We start from the raw sequence: 9,484 nt of genomic DNA on the forward strand, positions 1-9,484 counted from the left end.
CAATACGAAGTATGAGCAAGATTCATGGTTACGATCATGAAATTGCTCATACACCTTAGACCTTAACAGAGAATTGCGTCCGATGGTCCGAAGACGAAAGATTACAGAGTCAATTTAAACGTTTCAGACCTTTGAAAGCATTCAAATATGATGAATCTTTACCCGGTTTCCTTTTATGCAGAATTCTTCTAGATTGATTTCATGAGAGAAGTACACGTCTTTTTTTTTTTTAAGAAACGTGAGGCTCAGAATGCCTAAAAACTAAGAAACATCTAAGAAACATGCTGAGGCTGAGAATGAGAAAATAACATTTTTTAATTCGGTTTTTTTATAAACCTTCCAATCAAGGCTAATTATGTCAAAAAGTTTAGAAACATGTAAGAAACATTTAAGGCTCAAAAGGCCGATTTCTTAAGAAACATTGAGGCTGCTTGGTAAAACTAGTTTCTTAAAAAAAAAAGACGTGTATGAACAAAATATTGTAATTAATTTGTTTCCTTTTTCCTTTTTTATAAATTTTTTCCTTAAATTGTTCAGAAAAGTTTAGCAGCCAAGAAAAACGACGTTGTTTGTCAACTTGGGTGACCCTATGTAGTTCAATTTAGATAAATATGATGATATTGTTGAAATTATGAGAGATCAAACCTACAGTTAGAAATTGTTTCTGTTACTATGAAATATAAGGGAGGCTTGTACCATAATTCTTTCAAGCTGTTTTGTAACGCTGTTAAAGTCAAACTGATCCGTTTGTTTTAATTGGGATATCATCGCTTTGATACAGTAAATTTCGTCGAAGACAACTTTTGACCCTGAGATAATTGTCCTAGAAGTAAAATCAAAAGCATTAACAAAATCATACATAATGGAAAATATGGAAAGATTGTTTAGATCACTTGTTTGCGTAGAAAATGTTGAAATGGAAAATTTGGAAAAAAATGGAAAGTTCAAAGAGAAAAAATTCGGCCGGGTTACGACAATTTTCAAGCTGGACCAGAAACAAAATATTCTTTAGGGTCAATACAAACTACCACTGATGGTTCAATAATTTTGTACACTGATACAAAAACACTAGACCTGTTTAGTAATCTTCTGAAAAATAGAGAGAAGCTACACTTTCTTTAATAAGAACCAGTAAATTTTTGCTGAGGCTCGGCTGTTCTTATTTTTTTGGCACTTTGAACCTTGAATTGTTCTTATTTTGTTCTTATTTTTTCTAAGATAAAAAACAAGTTTTGGCTATTTGATTTACTATTTAGAGGATTTTAGAAACCAGTGATTCTTTTTGCTATAACTAAACAAAAAAACTACTTTTAAAATACTTTCAGCCTCTCCACTGTTCTTAAATAGTTCTTATTTTTTGGCATTTTTGAGCCTCATTGTTCTTATAAAATTGTTCTTATAAAAAAAAGTGTATTAACCTTTAAAAGAGACATAGTAAGGATACAAAGTTAGCGAAATATAAGTATTTGCCAGTGAGATTCGTTGTTTTTTATTTTATTTTGTTATTTATTAACATTTATTCGTCGTCATTTTACAAAATTGTTTTTCCGTCTAAACTAAGATTTATAAAAAGAAAATGCAAAAGATATAAATTATTAAATTATTAAATATATTTAAATTTTTTTATTGATTTAAAATGTAATTAAAAGAATGCTAAAAAACGCAGGACTGACAAGAGATTGAATTAAGGATGAGATATGGTATAGAGCTAGGCTTGTCTTACCTGGATATTTTCATTACCAAGGGCTATGCCATCAGTCAATAATTATGAATCCTTTATGTCTACGCCGTAATGTTCAGATAGAAAGGAAACTCCCTCTCGTTACGTTGATATTGATGTAAATACTGGTTTATGGAGACTGGAATCGGAATCTAAAAAAAATGCAAATGGATACTTATACCTTGAAACACTTGAATGAATCAGAAAAATTGCTTAGTAATGATAATGGAAACCTGGTGTGAAGATGAAAAGTGTGTGGTGGGAGGTACAGATGTTGTTTATTTATAATAGCCAAAGTGATTAAATAGAGAACAAAGTAGCTGATAAACTTAAAGAAAATCATTTTATCAATCAGATTTTGGACATCATGATCTTCATTTAGTTTATATGAAACTTTCTGAGACCTTGATGAGATGTAAAGTCCTGGCTTTATTTTTTTTTCAGTAACCATGCTTCCATTTTTTGAAATTTTATGCTGTTTTCTTTGTTTGTAATCAATTTTAAAATTTTGGACGTCTCCGTGAATTTTGGCTGACCAGCACCGATATTCCTGAAATAAAAAATTACAAATGAATAATATGGAGCCATAATCAATAGAATGAAGAACAATTGTAGAAATGCAATTGACATTGATGGAACTTTATTAAATATGTTACTCCTTATTGTTTATCATAAATCATATCATTAAATGGTCATAGTTTTATGCTGTGTTATACAATGTGCTACCAGGGTGACCTCTATTATAGGCTGAAATTCGACTACAGAGGACAGGTCTGGGAAAAGCAGGGAGGCTTTATCAAACTATACTTTTTACTTCCTGAGCTATGTCTTGTCTAGCATCGAACAATCAAGCAAAGTAAGCACACTTAAATTCCACGGAAATTTCTTCCCGTGAAAATTTCCTCCCTTAAGGTAGTCGACAAGAACTTTTTTGCATTGTCAAGTATAAACACGCGGACAATAGCACACGAGAGGTAGAATACTTAAGCTCTCAACAGCATACAATCCAGTTTTTTCCTTGCATAATTGGAAAGGTTGCAAAGTATACAAGAATTTCAAACTGTATTGGATCAAAAGAAACAAAGATTACCGTTAAAGTAGTCAATGATTGTTGAGAATTGTTTTATTGATAGCCATTTTTGGATTACCTTGTTGATGTAATAATGACCCGTTTTCTAATATAATTTTATGTTTTCTAAATTTAATTAAAGTCTTTCTGAACCTAGTTGGTACGAGGGGAAGCAAGAACAGGGTGAATTGCAGAAAAATAGTACAATGTCCCATCCGCAACAAAAGCTCCATTTATGCTTACAAGTCAAGATCTGGGAACTAGAGGACCCCTTCTTTTGTTTTGTCGTGACATATTAAACAGTTTCTTGCATTAAAGACATTTATTGCCTTTAAATAATCTATTTTGAATTTTTTAACTGGTAAAAACTAATACGGTCCAAAAATTTGTTCCGTCCGCAACGCCACAAAAGTCTTAATTTCTCTTTTTTTTTACAATTTTAATGTTCTAACTGTATCAAGCCAATGAACTATAGGGAACAACATGCTTTTTACAGCAGTATCATTTTTCTTGACTTTACATGTACTAGCTATGAGTGAAATACTTTTTGTCCTGTCCGCAAGAAAGTGTCCCGTCCGCAACATTTTTCTCAAGATTTGGGCTGTAACAAAAACATTCTAGAACAATCCAAGGAAGGCTATTTAGTAGAGTTCACAAAAATGTGAAGTTCTTAGAAATTGCATTTGCCAAAGTTGAGTTATGGGTCCTCAAAAAGTGTCTGATGCGGACGGGACATTGTACTATTTTTCTGCAATTCACCCAACGCCTAAACTTTGTATTGTATACTTTAGTATGAGTTATAATATCTTAAATCTTTTTGTCACACAAGTAGGATGAAAAACATTATTCACTATTTTATGTGCCTTTATGATCTCTGAGATTTCACATGCACACTTTTAAGTTTCTCCCAATTTTGTGGGACCAAGTGCTGCATGATTTATTTTTCATTTTCCCATTTTAAAGTTGTGGAATCATCAAAATAAGCATTTTGATGAAAAATGACTGACTTTTTTGTGTACACATGCCATAAGTTCAAAGTGTTAGGATAGGAATTTCAGAAACTTGACGAAAAGATAATACCATACCCCATTCCATAGCCTTGAAATTGAAGGTTATGCACCGCCCTTATTAACAAAAACCAAAGCTAATGTCGTAGGTACAGACTATGTTATTGTTGGAGCAATCTGACAATTACATGGTTTCATTCATGTTTTCCAGTCCCCCCTTAAACAGCAAATTACCCCTTATCCATTTCTCCCCCCTCATTTTGGAATTCCATTTGTACTGTGCCCTTATTTCCTCCCCCCCCCCCTTAAGTGTTCTTATGTTTTTCTGAAGTACCCCTTAGATTTTTTGCTTTTGAGATTATGATTTATCTTCAATATTGGATTGGAATATAGAATTTCTTACAGACATGGCCTCTGGCATGTGAATCAAATAGAGGGGGTGCGCTTTGTAATAATGTCACCCTTTGTAATACAACTTGACACACTTTGTAATAAAAATCAATACCAATTGTAATAAGCTGACACACTTTATAACTGTTTATAATAATATTTTCCTTTCAAAACAAAACTTTGAGATTTTTCTAAGATTTCAAAACAATAAAGCAAAGTTTTTAGTTATAAAAATGTAGGTGAGGCTGTCTGCCATGCCTGGAAAATCAGTTAGGGGAGATGTTCAAATCTTTTGTTGGGTTTTCTTTTGTAATATGAAAGCTTAAAACATTCGTTATTATGTCTATTTTTCTTTTCAACCATTTGATTATTCTTTCAGCCATATAAAGCTTTTTCTTTAATTGTACCATAGAAAGTACAAAGAGCAGGATTATGACTTCTCTATAATAAATGTAATTGGCTCATGGTCTTGAGTAAGATCATTATTTAGCATTTTTAAGTATTTAGAACTGAACCCAGTTTATTTTGTTTATCTTAAAGTTTGAGACTTTGAATCTAAATCTTCATTTTCTCTGTTTCAATTGTTAGTGAAGCAATTTACAGGGCTTTTTTATGGCATTTAAATTTATTTTTTATTACAAAGTGAGCCAGCTTTTGGTATTAAAAAGTGTTGTAGGTATTGCAGCTTTGGCGTTTATTGCAAAGTGTGTTAGAACAGGGGCCAAAAAACTATTTCACCCACTGACAGGGCGACAGAGAGAGAAAATTTTCGAAAATTCATCCTTAGTTTACCAACTTAAACAGTATTTCAGTAAAAAAAACTTTGCACAAGTAGGAAAAGAGATTCACATGAATTACCCCCCCCCCCTTAAATTCAATTATTTGTTCCCCTTAAACACAAATCCCCCCTCATTTCTGAAAATTTCAAATGTTTCCCCCTTAAAATTTTGCCCAAAATTCAAGTTCCCCCTTATTTTGAGGGGGGGCTGAAACCATGAATTAATACTGATATCCTTACAGAAGACTATCTTTGTCAATTCTTACAAAAGATTAATAACAAGGGTAAGCGTGCTGTTCTTCTTGACGACTTCCACATCAACATTTTGTCTATCTAATCTAACTAATTCTATCTAATTTAACTGACAACTTTATCAATGCTCTGCAATCAAATGCTCTGCAATCAAATTCTCTTTACCTAGTATTTTTCTCCCGAGAAACAAATTTATCCAGTACACTATTATTGTATCTTATTATCACCAACAAAATTCAAACCTAGCAGTGGTAATCTCTTAGTGGGAATTTCAGACCATTTATCACAATTTTTAGCTTTCTAGAGTCTTCCAAAAACTTCAAAACTGTAGACTTTAAAAAATACTTTGATTCCAATATCAAAAATAGTAAGAATATTTAGAAAGACATCAATGAGTTGAGCATCAATATTTCTATTTCTCTGAATATCAATAGAATTATAATCACGTCAGACCTAAAAACTAACCAGCAAGGAACTTAACAAACATCGCAATAATGGCAGGTTAAAATTCACCAATCTATGCTGATATGATGAGGGACTCTCCCATTAACTCATTATCTTTTCTACCAATACAGTTAAACAAGATAGTAAAAATCATCAACCCACTGATCCCAAAAGCTGATGACCCTTTTAGTATAGAAACCTCTATGTACCTAATATAGAATAGAAACATAAACACATAGACATAAACATAAGCCTTAAGACGGTTGAACATCTTCAATATTCCAATACAAACTGGAAAATTTCTCTCTTTTAAAGCCAGGTAAAGATATGCTAATTTACAAAAATAAAGGCTTGTCTCATTGATGCAAATAACTAATGGCCAATATTGCTTCTCTCAAATATATATAGACTTAAAATCTTTGAATTAAATTGATCAAATTCAGGCTTGTTAGCTATCTTGAGGAAAATAAATTACCAGAGCTTTAGGTAAATTCAGACTAAGTTAAGCCACAACATGGCTTCAAGCAAATAAGATCTCTCTAAACATTACAAAAACTGTCATCAAAATTAAGCAAAGCTGATGGGATCCTACTCTAAACTCAGAAATTTTACTCTGTTAGCCTTACAAACTGTTTATCATGCTTTATTTAACTCGCATCTATCCTATGCATCTATAGTATGGGGTCAAACCATTACACAGAATTCTAGAATAGGCAAACTGCACAAGAAATATTTACGCATAATGAAATTTAATGCTGAATTTAGTCCATTCTTTTCAAAATTGAAAATCCCCACCTACCAAATTCTATATTTATTTGTAACATGAGACTTGTGTATGACACTTTGAACAATCATTCTCCTTAATTGCTCTTTAGAATATTAGACTTTAAAGTGATCTCTCATCATAATCACACCAGAAACAGAAAATTGAAACTCTTTGAACGCATGAAGCAAAAATGTAACTTAAAAAAGTATAAAAAAGTATCAAAGTACTTTGAGCATCCTAGAAGGCTTAGTTCCAAATATTGCAACTGATTATGAAGCAGATGATAGGGTCATGTTCAGGTATTTTAATGAGAGACAAGGAAGGAAGTGTTTCATTCCCCTGATAAAGAGAAGCCCTTTCAACATCAAGTCTATTAGTCAAATATTCAAATATCAAATTTATATAACTGTTATCATAATTAATATATTTCATATTTTTCTTATCTTTAGAGTCAGGGTCAATTAACTAAATAGAAACAATACATGAGATATAAGATATCACTTGGTCATATTATTCTTAGATTTATTGTTACTTGCCTACTCACGGTTAAAAACCTCTTGTTTCAGGTTACACAAACTTGAGGAGGTCAAACTACTTTCAAAGTATAAAATAACTAAGATAACGACAGGGATTTTTCTTATCTTTTTTTTTTGTATACCGGCCAAAATACTCAATCTAAGTTCGAGTTTTTGAAACTCAATCCAAAATACCTCTAAAAGAAATTTTCTAGCAAAATTAAACTTGTTTGTTGTTTACAAACAAAAAATAATGTACAACTTTGCTAAGAAAATCCCCTTTCAGGCATATTAGAAACTATCAATCTAAGTTTTTGATAACAGCCCCAGCTTAAAGTCCTAGAAAAATCCCTGGATAATAATAATGAATGATGAAATGAAAAATGATAAACACAAGATTTAAAAGCAATATCAAACCTCTCCAAGAACCAGACTAGAACCAACCGGCTTCAATTTTTTTACCTACTCTCAGAAAAATTCCTAAATACGCCACTGAAAATTTTCAACATCTTGAGTCTGGAAGAAATGTATGTATTTGACTGCATTTCCAAACTTTAGGTGTTTTGGGGAATTCCAGACAATATAGTTACCGGGGAATTGTGTCCTGCATCCTGGGGAACATGTTCCCAAATCAACCTTTTGTCCAGCTGAACGCTCGCATCCTCCGTTTGTCCTGCATCATTAGAATTACACTCTCAAAATCACACAAAAATGACGAAACACGCAGCCAATAACGAGGAAGATGATTGATTTTTAATGATAAAAAATGGAAAAAATTAGACAGGGATTTTGTAATTTTCCCATCAACTCAATATCGAAAATTCTTCTAAGGAGGCTCTTGGCTCTCTATTCTTTTAAACCCATTGGAAATGCCTAGCTCAATTGGTTGGCAAACGATATCATCCACCAGTATGTATCCTGTCTTATTTCTCCACTATTTTCTACTTTTATTTTCTATCCTGATTTTCTGACTTTCTCTCATGTTTCTAACTGTTTTCCAAGTATTTTTCTGAAATTTGCCTGTACTGGTGAAGCCCAATGCCTAACCGCTTGTGCCAATGAGACACGGCAGAAAGCCGTCATTCACAAATACTTGTAGCGTGTAATTTACAGACCTGTAAATTAAGAAAGCTCCAAACGCTACCGATGCCACTACAAAGATCCCTACGGGATCCCAAATTAGGTCTCAGGGTACGGATGGCCCTAAGAAGGCCTTCGGCCTTTATACTGTGACTCTCGAGCTCCAGACTTCATAGTTGCCAACCGTCCCGCATTGAGCGGGACAGTCCTGCATTTTTGAGGAAACTCAGAAATTTGTAGAACTCTTCGAAAAAATAAAGAAATGCTACTAAAAATATGTTTCCACAAGCATAAACTCACATCCTTGTTTTTTCTCTTTGCTCCGTCCAATTACGTGCATATGTATTCAATACATCGGATACGTGTTAGACAGAGATGTAATAGTACCACATGGACCATGTCCAGTATACTTAAAATATTTATTGAGGCTAATACCGTGAGATTGGGTAATTTGCATCAGTGGAGACTAACATGGATAGCCCTCAAATGAAAGACCTGGCTGGTCATAGGCTGCGCGCACCCCCATAATTTATTTTGTTATAGGGGATGCGTATCGTGTATGAAATTCTCGTCCGAGAGTTACCTCAAATTTGGGGTAACCAAAATTTGCATAAATTTATATAATTTCGTCACATCCAATCAAAGAAAAAAAAAATGAAGTCATTGTGCTGTTGTTTTCATAATTATCAATTTTCATTCATTGAACAAAGAAAAAAAGAAGTCATTGTATTGCTATGACGCATAATCAAAAAAGAAAAAAGAAAAGACGGGGGTAAGTTGGGACAGAAATATTTTAGACGATACGCATCCCATATATCAAATCATATCAGAGGGGATGCGTGCAGCCTAGGCTGGTCATTAACAGGTGATTTTTGATTTTTTAAATCCCTGGCCCTGAAAAGTTGGGAAAACGTAAAAGACAAACCTCCAAAATGTGATCGGCTATTGCTCATTCCGACATTTTAAATTTTCTGGCGGTTTTGCTGTTTGGGATTGTATAGGTCAGGGTTGCTAGTAACGGCTTGTCACTGTGTCGGGTGCATACTCGGCGCCTTGGGCCCCGCAGGGTTGCTAGTAACGGCTCGAATTTCAGTCAGGTTTAAAAAAGGGGTACTTTTACCCATATTATAATAACATTACCCCCGTATTTTGCCAGTTTGGTATAAAATGTTATGAATTGCGTGGTTTTGCTGTGCGGCGATGGCTCAAGGGATAGAGCGCTGGCTTCTGAATCCGAAGGTCTTTCTTACGACCCTCGACATGGCCCGAGAATTCTCGGGCCTCTTCGGGCCATGTTCGGGCCAAGAGACCCTATCAATTCTTTTGGCCCGGACATGACCCGAGTCATTCGGGCCGTGTTACAAACCTGGACACCGCCGTACATTGTACGGTGTTGTACGGTGGGGCTTGATTTAAATGTCCGGTGGGAATTAAAGGTTAACTTTGAAAACACCGTACATTTT

The 9,484-nt window shown here is 33.8% G+C and overlaps 1 long non-coding RNA gene across 1 annotated transcript; it reads right to left on the minus strand.

Moving 5' to 3' along the window:
- Positions 1 to 709: 709 nt before the first annotated feature.
- Positions 710 to 2,884, minus strand: LOC136816665 (uncharacterized). The gene is made up of 4 exons (XR_010847963.1): positions 2,811 to 2,884; positions 2,125 to 2,270; positions 1,724 to 1,872; positions 710 to 823 (listed from the first exon to the last, which is right to left on the minus strand). It is a non-coding gene; the product is annotated as an uncharacterized lncRNA (long non-coding RNA).
- Between the last annotated feature and the right edge of the window lie 6,600 nt (positions 2,885 to 9,484).

The sequence above is a fragment of the Clytia hemisphaerica genome, unplaced genomic scaffold, assembly GCF_902728285.1.
Source record: "Clytia hemisphaerica strain Z4C2 unplaced genomic scaffold, Clytia hemisphaerica genome assembly, whole genome shotgun sequence".
In the NCBI taxonomy this organism is placed as follows: Eukaryota; Metazoa; Cnidaria; class Hydrozoa; order Leptothecata; family Clytiidae; genus Clytia; species Clytia hemisphaerica.